The following is a 17,536-nucleotide window of genomic DNA, read 5'->3' as shown; positions in this document are numbered from 1 at the left end:
CGCTTGCCCCCCCCCTCTCGGCCCGCCAAAAAATCGCCCCCCCCCCTATTGCACATGCCAAATTTTTGGGATGTCAATTTACCAACTTTAAATGGTCTTTATAGGCCTACATGTTGCGAGCGCAGCGTGAAGGAAAATTTGCATTAAGCTTTTCCGTACGGTTTTCCTAAGCATTTTTAGAGTGTTTTATGTGCCAAAATTCACTTGCCCTCCTCTCGGCCTGCCAAAATTGCTTCCCATCCCCTTTCGGCTCGCCAAAATTTCTTGTCCCCACCCCTAATTTTACCCTCCCCAGGGCTCATAATTATTGCACAGCCTTTAGATGTCCCCATTTTCTCTGCTAAAACAAACAAAATAAACATGAAACATCCACCCCAACGAACTAACTAAACAGAGCCCTACAAACAACTTACAAATACATCTTGAAACGCAAGCCGTTCGTGCTATATAAAACATGAATGTGATAGGCCTACCCGAAACGATTCTGCCAATCAAACTCCAGCACAGCCCATTATTGGCCAGGATTTTAGTGTGAGGGATAGGCCGAAAAGACAAATTTTTATCCCAATTTGTAAATTTCTTATCTCATTTTTAGTCATTTTAAGGCCCGGTTTTAAGGACTCTTTGCTGTTCCCATGTATTCCTTAAAATTATCTGTGGGGGATGATCCCCACTCCCACCCAACCAATCACAGGCCTCAAAAAATATTGACCGGGCCGGTCGGGTTTTTTCTGGCTGCATTACAATAGGGCAGTGTCTTTTAGGCCGAGTGCGTCTTGGGTCGAGCTTGCAACTGATGATCAGTATAATTGCATGAGGCTGACATCTTTATAGTATGTTTTATAGAGATAATTGTGTTGCGCATGACAGGTGACAAGCTATTGCCTGTCAATCAAATTTGTTACCAAGCATCGGTAAACAAATTTAACAATAGGAGCTGACTGAAGGTGACAAAATAAGCTAAAATGGTCATTTTTACACTTTTTTTAAATTTTTGTTTTATTTCACATGATTGGTATGCATGTTTTCTTACGTGTAAGATGATAATATATTTTTGAGCTGACAAAGCCATAAATGATTTTGTTTAACCTTAATAGCTTTTAATGGCGTTTAAGTCCTGCAAAGGTCGAGATGAATTCTACTGTAGACATGACTGCATCATGGCTACACTGTTCAGCAGACACGCAGTCGCCATCTGAGTTCAAGAGCAAACCTTCTTTACAGAAACAGCCTACCATACACATCATCACACACATAACAATTTCGGGCTCAGCACAAGTTGGAGGGCAGGCTGTGCCACATCCCGTAAATTCCATGTTTACGGCACATTCAACGGCTGTTAAAAATAGAAAATACATTTGAATGTTATGATGATCTTACCCGGGGATCTTACTTGTGATGCTAACTGTGCACTGTGAAAAATCACAAAAGTTAGAAAAACTAGTTCACTCGTAGCTGTGAGGGCAACTGGTTCACGTTATATTGAGGATATTTTTACCACTTTTAAGCCCGATTGGGCATACTCTAACATTTGACCCCATAATGATCTTTGACCTCAGTTTGATTTTGTCCATGCTCCCGTAATATGGAGAATTACTTTCACTAAGTTTAAGTCAATCGGGCGAAGTTTAAATTTTAGCCCCTGGATGACCTTTGACCTCGGATGACCTTGATTATATTTTTACATGTTCCCCTCATATGCAGGATTCCACCCACCAAGTTTTATATAAGCCGGATCGGACGAAATTTGAACTCTCCGTGATGACCTTTGACCTCGGTTGACTTTCATTTTATTTTTTTATCAGTTTATGCTACAAATGCGCGCAAAAATACCATATTGAAGCTAAACTGGCGAAGTGTGGTACAAAAGACCAAATTGGAATAAATTCGCGCGAAGCGCACCAAAATTGGCACTTTTTAGGTTTATATGGCCAAATATGGGGTTAATTTGGTCAGAAACCTACATGCTTTTTTATAAACCTCCGCGATGCCATAACAGCTTAATTGTAGACAGTAAGTCGTCTCGAAGTGACCTTCTACATAGCGGGTGGTCTTCCTATACATATTAATGCAAAGGCGGAACAACATGAGACTACTGTGCAGCAAAATTGTCTATTTTGTCCAACTTTGTGATCATATATTGTAAACGTTTCCGTCGTTGAATATTTTTTTCCGTCGTCAAATACTTTCAAAATGTTGTTTTTGAGATCATATTACAAATTCGGAATTACCCCGTGTGTAATAATTTTGCTATTCAATTAATACTTAAATTTGATGATATTCATCTACGTAGAGTTCCTATCCTTTTCTGTATGGTGGTCAATATGCATGAGCTTGCTGGTCTTGGTATGTCGTGCCCATCCGTCACGTGCGTATTTATAAAAACGTATTTATAAATACAGCATACTGTACCTGAAGGTGTCAACATGGGGGTAATTGTATGAACCATCCCCCTGTCAATATATTGAGGAGATTTATCCCCCATCCCCCTGGGATCTACACCTATACTAAAGTGGCAAGTTTTCCGTGATTTAAAACACCGAATTCCGTGGTTTTCCGTGGGTGGTTAGACGAATCCAATTTCACGCATTCCTACACCTCAATGGCAGCCATAGCTAGGTCCCCCTTAGGTCTATACAGCCATACCCTTTGTGTAAATCCCGAGACTTGTGCTAGTCTTTCTCTTTTCGGATCGAGCAAGAGTACCCGGACAGAATTCAAGTATATACCCCCCTCCTCCCCTCCGGACAGAATTCAAGTACCCCCCCCTCTCTCCTCCAGACAAATATAGTGGTACTTACGGGACAACGGACGGGGCAACGGATACGGATCCGCCTTGCCACGTTTGACTCGATGTAGCGGGTTTGCACTTGTAAGTGACTCAGTCATGATGCACACGACCACAAGTATCAACAAGTATCTTGGATCCATTTTGTCACTTTCGTTACAAGTTGTAGACTGATCGAGAACCGAACTGTAATTGAAAAGTATTCCAAAAATACAAAAAAAATATTCCATGCACTGACTATGCGGATGTTATTGTTTGTTTGTTTGTTTACCCAGGTTGGTCCGTGAGGGACACATGCTAATCCATGGGAAATCCATGGAGAAATCCATGGACCGTTCCAAGCTCATACAATAAAAATGCACAAGCCTGGGTAGCCAGTGTATAGGCTAATAAGATGCATGCTGGCCCAGGTATAGCTTTGATAAACAAAGCAAGAAATGGAAGAATATAGCAAGGAAAAGGAGAAAGGAGAGAAGGCCACTCCCAAACACAATTGTACAATTTTACTCTTAGCCCTTACTTCGTGAGAAAGGAAATTGGAATTCCAAACTCAAGCCCCGATGCAAGATTTATTGATCACGTTGCTTTGGTTTTCATACCAGTATCCAGTTTGCCCATATGATATAGCATATACGGTATACGCACACAAAATAGATTGTAAGAAAACAGTGGAGTAAAAAATATTTGGGGAAACTGGAATTTGTTATTTTTCTTTCCATTTCTTTTACCATGGAAATAATACCATATACATTGGAGCATATATAAAATTTGTATTATAACATTTTTAGCAATAGCTGTTCGCAAGAAAAAGGCAAAATGTTCGCAGACTCTAAATATTTAGAGTCTATGGCAAAACGCACCTGAATCAAAACTATTGATCGTTCATGATGACCATGACACCGGCCCCCTATGCAAACTATAGAAGTTTTGAGTAAGTACATGTACACAATGTTCTTCTAGCCAAGAGCATAAAAAACGTTAACAAAATTGTCCTCGCGTCTTTCGCGCATCATAAGGGCGTACCGATATCGATACAACTTGCAACTGACTGTTGTCGGTGTTGTAGGTGTAATAACTCACTGTTTCGGAGAATGAGTCCAATCAGTTTGGGCCTTTGTGTTTTGTTCCCATATTGGCCTCTGACCATCGAGCTACTAATAGAGCTTGATGTAATGACTAAAATATCGCTCATTTTGGAGATCAAATATAATAAAAGTTTTACCTGCTTTACGACACAAAAACTTGTAGCAATCAATATTCCTTGTTTTTTCTCGTTTGACTGCCAATGTCATACGCACTATCATGACTACACAGAATACGTATACGTAATAGCACAATGGGCTTGACCGCTCCAAATAATACCACAAAGGCAAAGTTCAAATTGAAACTGGTGATCTGTACCATTTCTTTACACGGGTTGTTTTTTGTGTATAGCAAGTAGTATTATACGAAATGGACACTACAACCGTAACAACGAGCAAAACCATATAATAAACACTGATATTAGGGAAACGCAATATCTGATACAGTGAACAAGACGAATTGAATTCGGTGAATTTTTAACTAGCCTCATTATTTTATTATATTACGATCTAAAAAACCAAAGCCCAAAACTCCTTTAACCAAATTAATTTGTGTATATTAAAAGGGCATTTCGTGATCCCACAGCCTCATCCCCCCACTTTTTTTTAAAAAGTCTACTGATTACCGTATAGTGTAGGCTAAGTTGCTATCTACTGCTGATACTATTGTTGATGAAGTAGTATTTACTGCTGGTATTTCTATTGATTGTCAGCATTCTACTGATTATAGTGTAGGCTTAGTTGCTGTCTACTGCTGATACTATTGTTGATGAAGTATTATTCACTGCTGGTATTTCTATTGATTGTCAGCATTCTACTGATTATAGTGTAGGCTTAGTTGCTGTCTACTGCTGATACTAGTGTTGATGAAGTAGTATTTACTACTGGTTTTAGTATTGATGAAGTAGCTATCCACTGATATAGTGTACCGGTAGTAAATGGTCTGAATTGACATGATTGACATTGAAAAAAAGTCCCAGTAAAACCGTAACAAAATATGTTCGTCCCCCGATCCATACCCCCCTAAACGTTAATGCTTCCGCCGCCACTGCTAGGGGTTCTCTTTCCATTTGGTGAAATATGAGTGAAAAGGGGTATGTTTGACAAGACTTCGTTTTAGCCAAAAATGAGGTGTGTTTTTCCTATTTTGTTGGCCAGTGCGCGTGAGGCGTGCAAATGTTTCCAATTTTACCCCATTTGGGCCCAAAACACAGTGTTTTTGTACTTACGAGTGGTATAAGCCTGAAACGATGACACGGCCCCCTTTGCAGACTGCATAAGAAGGCAAGAGCATAAAAAACACATCAAAATATAGCTTTTATGTAAAGGTGTATCGATATCGATACGTATCGATATCGATACATCTGACTGCCATGTTGTATTGCTGTAGGTGTAATAACTCACTGTTTCGGAGAACAAGTCCAATCAATTTATGCCTTTGTGTTTTGTTCCCATATTGGCCTCTGACCATCGAGCTACTAATAGAGCTCGATGTAATTACTAAAATATCGCTCATTTTGGAGATCAAGTATAATGAAAAATTTACCTGCTTTACGACACACAAAAACTTGTAGCAATCAATATCCCTTGGTTTTTCTCGTTTGACTGCCAATGCCATACACACTATCGTGACTACACCAGGCACAAAAAGAAACTCATCAGTTATTATAGTCATCCTATATCTGAAATATGCATTTTGTTAAATGGACTTTTTTATTATCATAACATTTTTACAGATATTAATATTTCGTGCAATTGTATGCACCTGTGTGCATTTTATGCATTTTTGCAGAGTTTGTATTCGTTTTTTGCATTCTGATTAGCAATGTTCGTACATTATACCATAAACTTAATGACATAGTGATCCTAGTGTGTACTTTCATGGAGCTGTAGGTAATTAAAAATAATGACAAGTCAATTAAAATCAATGTACATTAAAAATAACTCAAACCAATTCTGATTAACATTTTATAAACATAATACCGTTAACCGTACATTGGTGAACCAGACATGTACATGTACTCTGACATTTTATATGAAACCTACCAAGAATCAGCAACATGAAGTAGTCCTGACGATGATATTGCGTCAACATTTGGAAAAATTGTATGTGGATTATGTTATTAAATTTTAGGTTTTAAAATATAAGCTCAGGCGTACCACAAGGGTAAATTCTTGGACCCTTAATATTTATATTATATATTAACCATAATAAATACATCAAAGATGGTCCCATTTATTCTCTCTGCTGATTACACAGCAAATTTGCCCCAACGTGCGTCCTTGAATCTGGGTACTTTCGGAAATCGCAGTTTTTAAGTTCCTGAAATTAAAAACAAGAACGTGTTACCGATGAAAAACTTTTAAAACATTTTCTTGCATTCTAAATCTATATATATATATATACCGTAGAAACCCGTCTATAAGGAATAGAAGCGACTGTGATGATAGCATATTTCACGCTAGCGCCCTCCACAATATTATATCATTATGGAATTTGAGCAAATCATTTACCGACACAAGCAGGTATACAATGTATTATTTTATCTTTATTTCGCATCTCACGAGCATAGCTCACTTGGCAAGGCATAAGACTTTGGTTCTTTAGATCGGAAGATGGTGAGTTCGAGCCTCATCACGGTCACACAAACTTTTATAAACAAAATATTGTTCAAACTTTTCATTTATATTTTCTTGCATTTTCTAAAGACTCCTTTCGTGATCATTTTTTTTTTCATATTTAGTTTAATTTATTCTATTGTTTTTCTTTTATTGTTTCTTTTCTTTGTCTTTTTTTCTTGTTTAATTTTATTTTTTCTTTATTTTTCTTTGATTCATATAATATTGGCAGGATAAGGAGAGGAGGGATCTAAAGATCCATTTAGTGATTTGCTCTTCCTGACGATCTTAAAAATCATCAAAATTCACCTTTGTCATTGTCATAGATGTGGTAACATAGCCTGCTAGTGGTTCAGCAGAAAACCGTGTGACACATAATATACATTTGGCTACATTTTATTATACGATAAATACGAATTTATTAAACATGGTAACAAATATTCTCTAGCAGATCGGTTATACGATGGAACTGGTAGGCATAGGCCTATTATAAATTCGGGATATTAAATATCTTCCTGACGAGACAGATCTGCGCATGTGGTCGGACCTCTCATCTCTCCACATCGATTGTGACCTATCCCCGACATTGCCCTCACATCCTCCTGTTTTATTCCAATACGCTGGCGAAGTTACGTAATAATCGGATTAACTACCATAGCAATAGGTGAAAACGCGTTATACAGTGATACGTTCAGGCGGTACCTCTTCATTGAACCATATCATGCTGCACCTGTAAGATCTTTGAAAAGACCAGTATTGTATTCAATCTATGATTGCAGACATACACAGTACAGGTGATGAGTGTAACCTGCTTGTAGCGCAGCGCGATATGTTCAAAATTGTTTTCACCTATTGCTATGGTAATTAATCCGATTAATTACGCAACTTCACCAGCGTATAATGGCCGAATAAATTCTGACCATCACTTGGCTTGTTGGATTCGTCTATACTACAATTCGCTGTCGAAGTGACGTAATAATCGCAATAACTACCATCAAGCAGATTGCACTAATCACCCGCGTATGTCACCAAACATAGATTGAATACCACTCTTTTCATAAATACTAATCTTACATGGCGAGTGATTAGCATTTCTTTGACAACTATGGTTTAATGCATAGGTGCCACGTGAACGATGAAGTGCAGGGCTATATATTCGAAATTGTATTCATCAATTGCTATGGTAGTTAATCCGATTAATTACGTCACATCGACAGCGAATAGCCTATAGTATGGGTTCAAGTGGAACAAAAATAGTGTATGTCCATTGCTAGCTATGGTAATTAATCATGTTAGTGTTTACATCACTACTTCGGTGAAGACAAGATAAGTGTGCCTTCTCTACCAACGCCTGTGATATAACAGGTGCAAGCGAAACAAAATTGAATGACCAGAATAGTTTCCTTTGTCAGATGAATTGATTGAAGTTTTTGAAGACACTCTATTCTTGATGGGACAATAGATTCAAATATGGAATAATTATTATTCCTCATCTATTTTTTTTTATGAAAAAACTGCAATTGTGGCAACAGAACAATATTTATTTTGATTTCATTTCAAGTAGAAACAAAATCGTGCTTAAGCCAAGCAAACGCACCCTACCTCAAGAATTGGGATGGCACAAAGGTGCAACATAGGTTTTTATTGCAAAGACGAGGACAGACAAGTAGTTACAACACATCTGTCTAACCGTGGGCAAGGGGGTGACACTAGATTCACGGTTGTTCTATTATCAACGCAAACCTATGACATATCCCGCTGGCTTGCTACTTAGAAAATGAGGCCAGTTATCGATCGGTTATGAATAATTAATTTCGATCCCTTGATCATGTTAATTAGGGTTGGCAAATAACGACGCCGTTAGTTTTGAGAACTCTGCCTGTTGAATGCGAGTACAGATGCGAGTAGCAAGCTTAAAGAGCGCCAGCTAGCAGAGCTGAGAGCAATCCGGTGATGGCGTACTAGTATTTCCCATCAGGCACCTATGATTTGTTTTTTACAGAAAGTCTACTAATTTGATAATGCCAACCTTTCGCAATAGTAATGTCGAATTTAGAAATTGGTGTCAATAATACGACGGTAGTGTATCACTTGAATTTGATACGATATCCAGCCAGCGATTTTGCGATAAAAAACCTTTGACCACTGACCTGACCTACCGTCACGTGAAGCGCCATATTCGTTTGTTTTTATTTCCTCGTGTGATAATAAATATCATTCAAACTATAGTTGTCGGCCGTAAACGTAGTTTATTACTGGCCTAAGAAGTTTATTTTTAAAAACCAGTAAATAATCATTACTCACCGTTCTATTTGATCTTGTGGATTTCTAAACAAGTAATAAATTGAAACGCCGCCACCGGATTGCTCTCAGGTAGTAAAGCGGGCGCACTTTCAAGCTTTGAAGCTTGCTGTTCACTACCGGTAGTAATATTAATTAAGTGATGTCATTGATGTGCAGAGTTTCTGGAATACCACTTGTATCGTGCATGTATATAAGCAGCTTGCTGTATTTAATATGTGTAGGCCTATTACAAGAGTTTAGGCCCATCGAAAAAAGCAATTGAATAATTTTGGAGATTATCAGGGGCTGTGTTTTGAGTCCTGGGGAGGGTAAAATGGGGGGGGTGTGCGATGTAAAACGCTTTATAAAAGGCTTAGGATAACCGGGGTACTTGGATTATTTTTCGCCGGGGATGTGCGGCCCGAGCTTCCGAACCCATAACCATTTCTAAGGGTCACGATTTTACCGAAAATAGGTACCCATATCTAAGGATTGTCAGGAAAGTAAGGACCCATATCTAAGGATTTGAGCTTGAAAATAGTAAAAGCAACATGTTTTTCCTGCATGTTTTTCCTTTTCACACATAGCACGGAAAAAGGGAGACCCATGTCTAAGGATTTTTTCTTCAGTAGACCCATTTTTAGGATTTTTCGTGGGAAACCTTGTACGGGGGGGATAACAGTAAATGTCCGGAAACGCTTATGATATGGAAATTTTATTTTGAACAAAAATTCTTTAATCACTATTGATGATTTCGCCTACCATGGTCAATAATGAGTAAAATATCGGTTTAGTTTTTTTTTTAAAGTTTTCTTATTGTAGGCTTACATCTACAAATCTGATGTATTTAATCATTATTTGGAATCCCAATAATTTGAATGTCCAACAGGGGGGTGGTCACAATATTTTTGGCAGGCTGAGAGGGGAAGCTATTTATTTATTTATTTATTTATTTATTTATTTATTTATTTATTTATTTATTTATTTATTTATTTATTATAATTATTAAGGCTTGTTCAAGTAACTCGCCTCTACGCACTCACTTGCACCGGCTCAACAAATCAATCAATCAGTTAATCAATCAATCAATCAATCAATTCACAAACAATGAATATGAATAAATTATATGATATTCAATTTCGATCAACAGACGTATCACAACCATCAAACAATGAATAAATGAACTGATCGACCAAGAGCCCTCTTTGAGTGTGAGTGAGTGATTAAACAAAATAAATACATAATTATTTACATTAAAAAAAATAAACAAATAAATAAATAAATAAATAAATAAATAAATAAATAAATAAATAAATAAAAATGTTGAACAAATGGTATCGTAACATTGCATTCACAAAAACAAACATTGCTGACAGGACTCGAACCAACAATCTTGGCATCATCAGTCTGATGCTCTACCACTGACCTACGACGGCGGGTAGTGGTGAGGATCTAGTTTTTAGCCTATACAGTGTTCGTCTGTGATAAATTATGCCACCTCGTGAAATAAATATAAAATAGACAAGTTATTTTGAAATCAATCTTTTTTTTTCCAATAGAGCCGTAACATTTTGTTTAAAGATCTCAATTTTTATTTTCTTTGGAGCAGGGAAAAACATTTCCCCTTTTCTACAAAGTTGAGCCCAAAATAAGAATCTACTTCTTTTATTACTGATTTAATGTTACACGTCTCACAACAGATATTTAGCTGGTTTAGTGGTCTTGCACCGTGCTTTTTAACCGGGAGGTACCGAGATCGATTCCCACCTCTGCCTACAATTTTTTTCAAGCCTGGGAAATAATAAGTTTATTTGGCTTCACAACGCTAAATTATTCATGACTTGCCCGATCTGGTGGTGTAAAGTGCTCTCCATAACATATGAATATTAAGCAATAACACAGTGGCTAATTTAAATAAGAATGCGGCACATGCAAATGAGGGATTGCCCTCTCCAGGAATTGCTTCATGCCGTGGGTTTCGCTATTATTTAGAATAAATGCTTTTACTAGTTTCTATAAAACCACAAAATTACTAAAAAAACTATAAAAAAAAAAAAAAAAAAAAACGCACCTAAAATTAAAAGTAGAAAGGTAGATTTGAAGAAAGATAAAAAGAACATGTCAAAAAGTTAAAATTAAACGAGAATGAAAAAACGGAACCGGTGCCCGGACCATGCTCTCTTCAGCATGTCTTCAGTTCCAAAGTCTGACGCTCTATCAATTGAGCTATACGATCCTGATATACGAAACAGTCGTTATTATGTCAATACAATTGATTGGTGTTACAACATACTTAGATGGAATGCATAGCCACCCAGTGCCAGTATATATTTGCTCAAACTCCAAATACAACAAGCAACCAATTTTATTGAGGGCGTTTCTTAGGTATATCCTTGTAGACGGGGTTTTACGGTATATATATATAGAAACAGTGGCGTAGCGTCATAGGGACACGATTGCAAAATTTAGAAAATCCCATAGGAAAATATAGTCGGACAGGAGAGTAAGGTTTGCAGTTTTAAAGTGTTTGTCAATCATTGGCTATTCGAGAATTCAAAGTTCAAAGTTTATAGAGGGGTCAAAGTTCAAAGTTGGTCACAGTTTGTTTACATTCCCATGCAGCATTAAAGCCTTAATGTACGATCTTTTTAAATTTTTAGATTTTTCTTTTTTTCTTCTAAAATGATAATATGCAATCATTATGAAAGTTCCCAATACATTTGGACGCGAAAAACATTGGGAATTTGCAAAGAAACAACATCATAAACTTCACATTTATCACTCGAAACATCTCGATTAGGACAGCGAGTGCGGCCTCAGAGTTAGTCTCCTACGCGGCCAGTTTGGTTACGCTCCCTCCACATGTGGAGGGAGCGTAACCAAGCTAGTTTTGTAGGAGACTACGGTTTGCGATCGTGGCCGACATAAAGTCATAATCTAAAATTATGACTTTATGTCGGACCAACAGAAAATCGTCCCGCTTTACTACAAATAGGACGAATTTGACAGTTTGCTCATAGATTTAAGTTAGAACATGTGTAAGTATTACAAATATGCCAAAAAATCGGTTTTGAAAAAAATAAAGGTAAATTCTGAAAAAAGATCGTACATTATGACTTTAAGTTGGTACCCGTTTACACCTGGGTGAGATAGTCCTTCAAGAATGACTCTCGGCTGACAGAAGTTTAAAACTATATATAGCGAGGCGAAGCTTTCGGCTTCGCCGCGCAACCCCCCCCACCCCCATAGACGAGGTCATTCTTGAAGGACTAGGGTGATATGACGCAAACGGCACTGACTGCTGACACAAACTTGTGACCACAAAGAACCAATAACAGTTGTGCCACGTACTCCCTTTAAAGGGCGTATATTGTTCGGACAACATATCATTGGCAAGCTAATATTATGAGGACATTAAAATGACCCCTTTTTTGAGAAAATAAGTATTGATATTCCGCAAAAACCAACTGTAAGCGGTGAGTTCCTTCAAACGGGACAGATTTGACCTAGAAACTACTGTATTTCTTGGTCAAATCTGTCTCGGTTTTTTTATGTTCATATCATGTAACAGTGATGTCATGATATGAACATGGCCAACTTTTAGAGAATCAACTGCCAACACTGTCAATGCACATACCATATACTGGCGTTTCTATCAGAAAAAACTCTGAATCAAGTATTACAAATTTAATGGTTTTTACACATATGGATAAAAATTCATATGTAGGCCTATATCAACTTAATGAGAAATACTTGGACTAAAAACTAAAAAAATATTTTAGATTAATTTCACCGTACGATAAGAATTTGAGTATCCATGACATTTATACACAAACGTGCTAGAAAGGAGTTAAGGGTACTTGCCCAACAAATTCGTGTTTGAAAAACGGCACAGCGCATTAGTAAAAAGAATAAGAAATACTAAAATTTACACCAGGGTTCGAACCCGGGTTCGAACCACTGCCAAGGCACTATACGAATGCTAAAGATGCCTACTGTGCCACGGTGACTGTGCTTAACATTCGGCGATTTTCAAAGATATACATATCAACACGTTTCTAGTGTAGGCCTATTGAAAAGTCGCGATGAGCATCTACCGCTTCTCCGGTTTTGTCGAATCCCGATACGAGCAAAACATCGCAAGGTGTTTCGTCGATGGTAACGAGCTGCAGCGTATTTGTCAGTTCTTCCATCTTGTTGTTGTCTATTCGGAGCTGTCAAAAACAGAAATGATATGGTTTCACGATAAACCGCACGAATATATAAACGAGTTGATCTCGGGTTGTATTCTATTAAATACTAAATATCGGCGATGGCAAGCGTTGTGATGATTACTATTGTCGTTATGTTATTCGTTGTCTTATCGGTAACTACGTTAATCGTGTTATGCTTAAAAGCTAAAGAACAAGGAATTCACAAGGCGCACGCGTATCACGGTGTGCACTACGATGCCTCGAACATACCGTCATTTTCATACGTCAACAAAAAACCAAAACGAAACGATTTAGCTTAAAGCGTGGCGTTCCGGTGCGATGCATATAAACGAACAAACCTTGTAGTGTTGAACAGAATGGATAAGGAGTTTGGCAAGTACTTGATATGGGCTGTGGCGTGTGTTGCGACGACCACTACTATAGTTATAATATTTTGCCACTAACTACATTATTTATTCTGAAAAATGGAAACGATCGAGTGGTTCGTTATCATCTTCAGCTCGATTACTTTCGTGGCATCAGCAATCGTCGCTTTGTTCATACTAGTTCGTTCGATAATTGTCGGCAGACGGACGGCAGGAACGAATTATCCTCAAGTGAAAATAACGCTTAAAAGACGCACGAATTTATTTACGTGATATTTATTTAACTTTAATCATACTCCGATAAAACATGAACATTGCAAGTGAATATAAACTTGCGAACATTATATTCGTCGCTTCGTTCGTGACGTTACTGATGGAAATAATTATAGCTACGGACATCTTCGTGCCTGTCGATTGGAACAACGTTTTGATACCTTCTTTCGTGTACTTTCTAGCGGTGCGCAATGCCAGGAAACCAAGTGCTGAACGACGGAGAGAAGAAAAATTATTTTTGATAAGAATCTCGAGAATGTATTTGATGGTATCATCGGGAATGTCGTTCTTCTACCATCTCCGTGAACTACTGGGACCTTGCGGTATATCCCACAAGACGTTACTGGAGACGTGCTCTCGTATGTCCGGAACCGATCCGAAAACGTTATCTCGATGCGATTCCTTTCTTCAAAACGTCAATTCATACTACGTGGATCAGAATAAATGTCCGTGGATCGTTTTGGGAAACACACTCGGATCTGGGGATAATTTTGCCAGCTTTCGTCCATCTGTCGTACTCGGAAGGCCAGCGATTGCCGTCGATCGGCACCTGCAATGTTCAGTCGATGCTCTACGCAAGCGGAACGACGCTCGTGGCGATCTGCCTGCTCATCGAAACGCTGTCGTCCGTAGCGGCACATTATCCATTATTCAACGTCGACCCGTGCGTCTTTTATTTTGTTGGAGCGTACGTCTTTGTTACGAGTGGAACCGATAGTAACCGCGAGTTGAAGAACGGCATTTGGTGTCTTTGCGTCTGCGTAACTTTTCTGTACAGCGCCTTGGACTTCTTTCGAAATTATCTTCTGTATTACGTTAGCATCTGTAACCAAAACTACGAACAACTTTGCACCGACGGTGACACGAATCGATGTCTGGAGACGATACTCAAATCGAGCGAAACGCTCTCGAAACTTTACGATTGTCCAGTAAACAAGTTGGGACCGTTCAAGGCGAACGTCGTCAGAAATTGTCAATTGAGCAGATTTATGTTTCTGATATTTCATCAGGGACTGACTTTGGCCTTTGGTAGAGCGATTGACGGCGATCGTAACGTCAACGTCAACTTGAATATCGTTCCGAACAACGTTGCCGCTGAAACTTGTAACAACGTCGTTAAGACGTGCGATTCGACGACACGGTCGAGGTCGATTTCCTCTTCGTAGGTATTCTACGCTCTAAATGAATAAATAAACGAATGATGTAAAACTGTTAATGTGATAATGTAAATCTGAATGTGTCTTGATTCCTTGTAAACATAACGAAACCTATAAAATACACACACACACAGTTCTCTGAGCGATCATCAGATAGCTTGTTGTTGCGCTAGGTAAAAATGGACGATGGAATGGAAACCCAGCAACAAGAACAAAGTGTATCGACGAAACGAAAACACGAAGAAACGGATGACGAAGCAGAAAATTTTGACTACGTCGACAATATTATACACGAAGATTACAACAAGAGCTTTAAGCAGAATAAAATAAAACACCCTTTTCCTTATATCTCTGGATATAAAAACGAATGGTGGTGCGAATTGCAGCATCGACCTAAGCTCAACGAGTATTTTGAGAAGGGAAGCGAACTGTGTCAAGAAGCGGGTGAACGAGGGGCTAATAGGGATCTTCATTGTTACCTCAAATTTCCTCCTCGACGATACTTGACGTTCGTTGGTCTCATAGACGTAGACGAGACGCTTTTCTCAAAGTTACCCAGTACCAGGCTATTTCGATTGCTCCCTGAAGATTTTCTACATTATTTCATCCCTCTTCAGTCATTCGACCACATCGCAAAGAATTTCGACGACTTACAACGTCAAATAGACGAAGGTCCCGTCGCTCCAAACGTCTATACGAGCGATGAGGCGAAAGTGGAGATCAGAGAATTTACGTTAGAATCCGATATAGTCAAAATAATCGACGAGTATTACAGATATTGGAAACCTTATATCGTTATCGATAAAGACACTGAATTACCTACGCCGTTGACGCTTGCAACCTTGTACGCCGACGTTCAGCCGCCCTACGAATGTTTACATTTGCACGACTGGAGAGGTTTCGATCTCGAGGCTCCGTCAGAAAAATTGACCTTGGTAAGCGAGACCTTAGGGGCGAAAGGATCCGGAGGTAGGCAATACGTCGTGGTCAGTCCAAGAGGTCTAGCCGAACGTATCGTGTCGAACTTCAAGAGAGGCCAACCGGATACATTCTGCGAGTTATTTCGAGAAGCGTACGAAGTGACATGCGTACCGTTCGACCTGGACGTGACCGGTCCGATAGCGAGGGGATGCTGGAACGACAGGCAACGAGAGAACGAGTACGTAAGTGAATGTGTGGATGAACTACGTCGCCGATTGAACGAGCAACTTCAAATGTTTTTACAGGACGATTTCGATATCGGTAGATGGCCGTTGCGAATTTTCCGTCGTCGAGCGAGGTATCCCGACAAACTTTCGCTTCATCTTTACCAGGTTCTACCGAATAACATTTCCTTCAAAAACATCGATCACGTCAGGATGCTTGCGAACAGAATGATCAAAGAGATGAAAAACCGTTTCCGTTCATTTTCTTCCGCTGGAACGTTACTGGGTCATTGGGAGTACGTAGTTGACGGCAAGAAATACGAGTCGAAGGCGGAAGAGCACCACTGTTTTCTCCATGGACCAGACGGCGAAAGACTGCCAAGTTCCAAGCATCTCAGACCCAAGTTCGTTTCGTACATCGACAGCCAAATTTACAGAGTTAACGGAAGTTTGAGACTACCCGGATGCTCCAAATCAAAAAACATGGACGACGTTCTGGTGTCAGCGAATGAAGACATCGTCGACGAAGACGATGTCGAAGGCTCGTTCGTTCACTTTCCTCATCGGCCTGGTAACGACAGTGTCGTAGGTGGACGCCCCAAGTATCCTCGGCATCTTCAACCTTTTCGAGAAAAGAGAGTTCTTATCGAATATAAGACAGCCGAGAGGATAAGAGGAAGTTACGACAAGATCGATGTTAGCGACGACCACGCGCAGCGATTACGCCAGGCCATCGAGAATGCGTACGGAACGACGGTAACAAAAGTCAAGCGCATGGAGTCGGAATTATTTTTCGACACGAAACTCAAGAAGTGTCCCTTTGCCGGCACAGACCATCAACATGCGGAGCAGTACTTCGTCTATCGAGGACGCAAATTTCCGACGTTGCTTCGTAAATGTTGGCACTCCGCTTGTAAAGACCGTTACCAATTCACAACGGTGTCCTGTTCAACGAAGTCATAACGAGGGCCGACCCTTCCACGTAAAGGGAAATCTCGTCGCTTAAGCCTTCTCGCCTAGCGGGTATCGGAGGATAACCGAGAGTGACCCGTCCAGACCCTATATCCGTTCTAACGACAAGTTGGACGTTTGGACAATCGCTAGCGTTTATCCAGTCTCCGCAGGACTTCGAAAACGGACCTTGCACCAGAATGGCGTCGTGGTCGTCATCTGAATTGTCGTCGATTCCGTCCGCTGAACGATAAGGTCGAAAAAGACGGAATGCGTAGTAGGGATGGTTGTCGTGAAATAAAAATGATTGCGAAAGACATTGAAAAGTTTGTCGTCTCCCGTTTACGTCGGTGACGGTTGCGTTGATCGGACATGATTCTGGGCAGAGAATCGTTTGGTTTTCTCCAGTGGCGTAACCAGCGGGGGGCAGGGGGCTGGAGCCCCCATTTTGAACTCCTTGCCCCTGTTTGCCCCCCCAAATGAAAAAGTTAAAGTAGGCCTACTTCTGAGAGTTATTAATTAACCTCATATCTGGTCATTTTAACCTTAAAAACAAATTTTTGCGCGCTTCGCGCATTTATTCCACTTTTTTATCATATGTCACCAGTTTAGCTTCAATATGCCAAATATTTTCTCGCGCTTTTGTACCATACACTTAT

General features: G+C 39.5%; 1 long non-coding RNA gene across 2 annotated transcripts; it reads right to left on the bottom strand.

The window, feature by feature from the left end:
• Positions 1-508: 508 nt before the first annotated feature.
• Positions 509-5,529, bottom strand: LOC140167210 (uncharacterized). 2 transcript variants are annotated; one of them, XR_011861002.1, is made up of 4 exons: positions 5,417-5,519; positions 5,100-5,142; positions 2,802-2,974; positions 509-1,336 (listed from the first exon to the last, which is right to left on the bottom strand). It is a non-coding gene; the product is annotated as an uncharacterized lncRNA (long non-coding RNA). The 2 variants fall into 2 exon arrangements; XR_011861001.1 differs by lacking the exon at positions 5,100-5,142 and having other exon boundaries at positions 5,417-5,529.
• Positions 5,530-17,536: the final 12,007 nt, after the last annotated feature.

The sequence above is a fragment of the Amphiura filiformis genome, chromosome 13 (assembly GCF_039555335.1).
Source record: "Amphiura filiformis chromosome 13, Afil_fr2py, whole genome shotgun sequence".
Taxonomy (NCBI): Eukaryota; Metazoa; Echinodermata; class Ophiuroidea; order Amphilepidida; family Amphiuridae; genus Amphiura; species Amphiura filiformis.
This window is presented reverse-complemented; position numbering and strand designations above follow the sequence as displayed.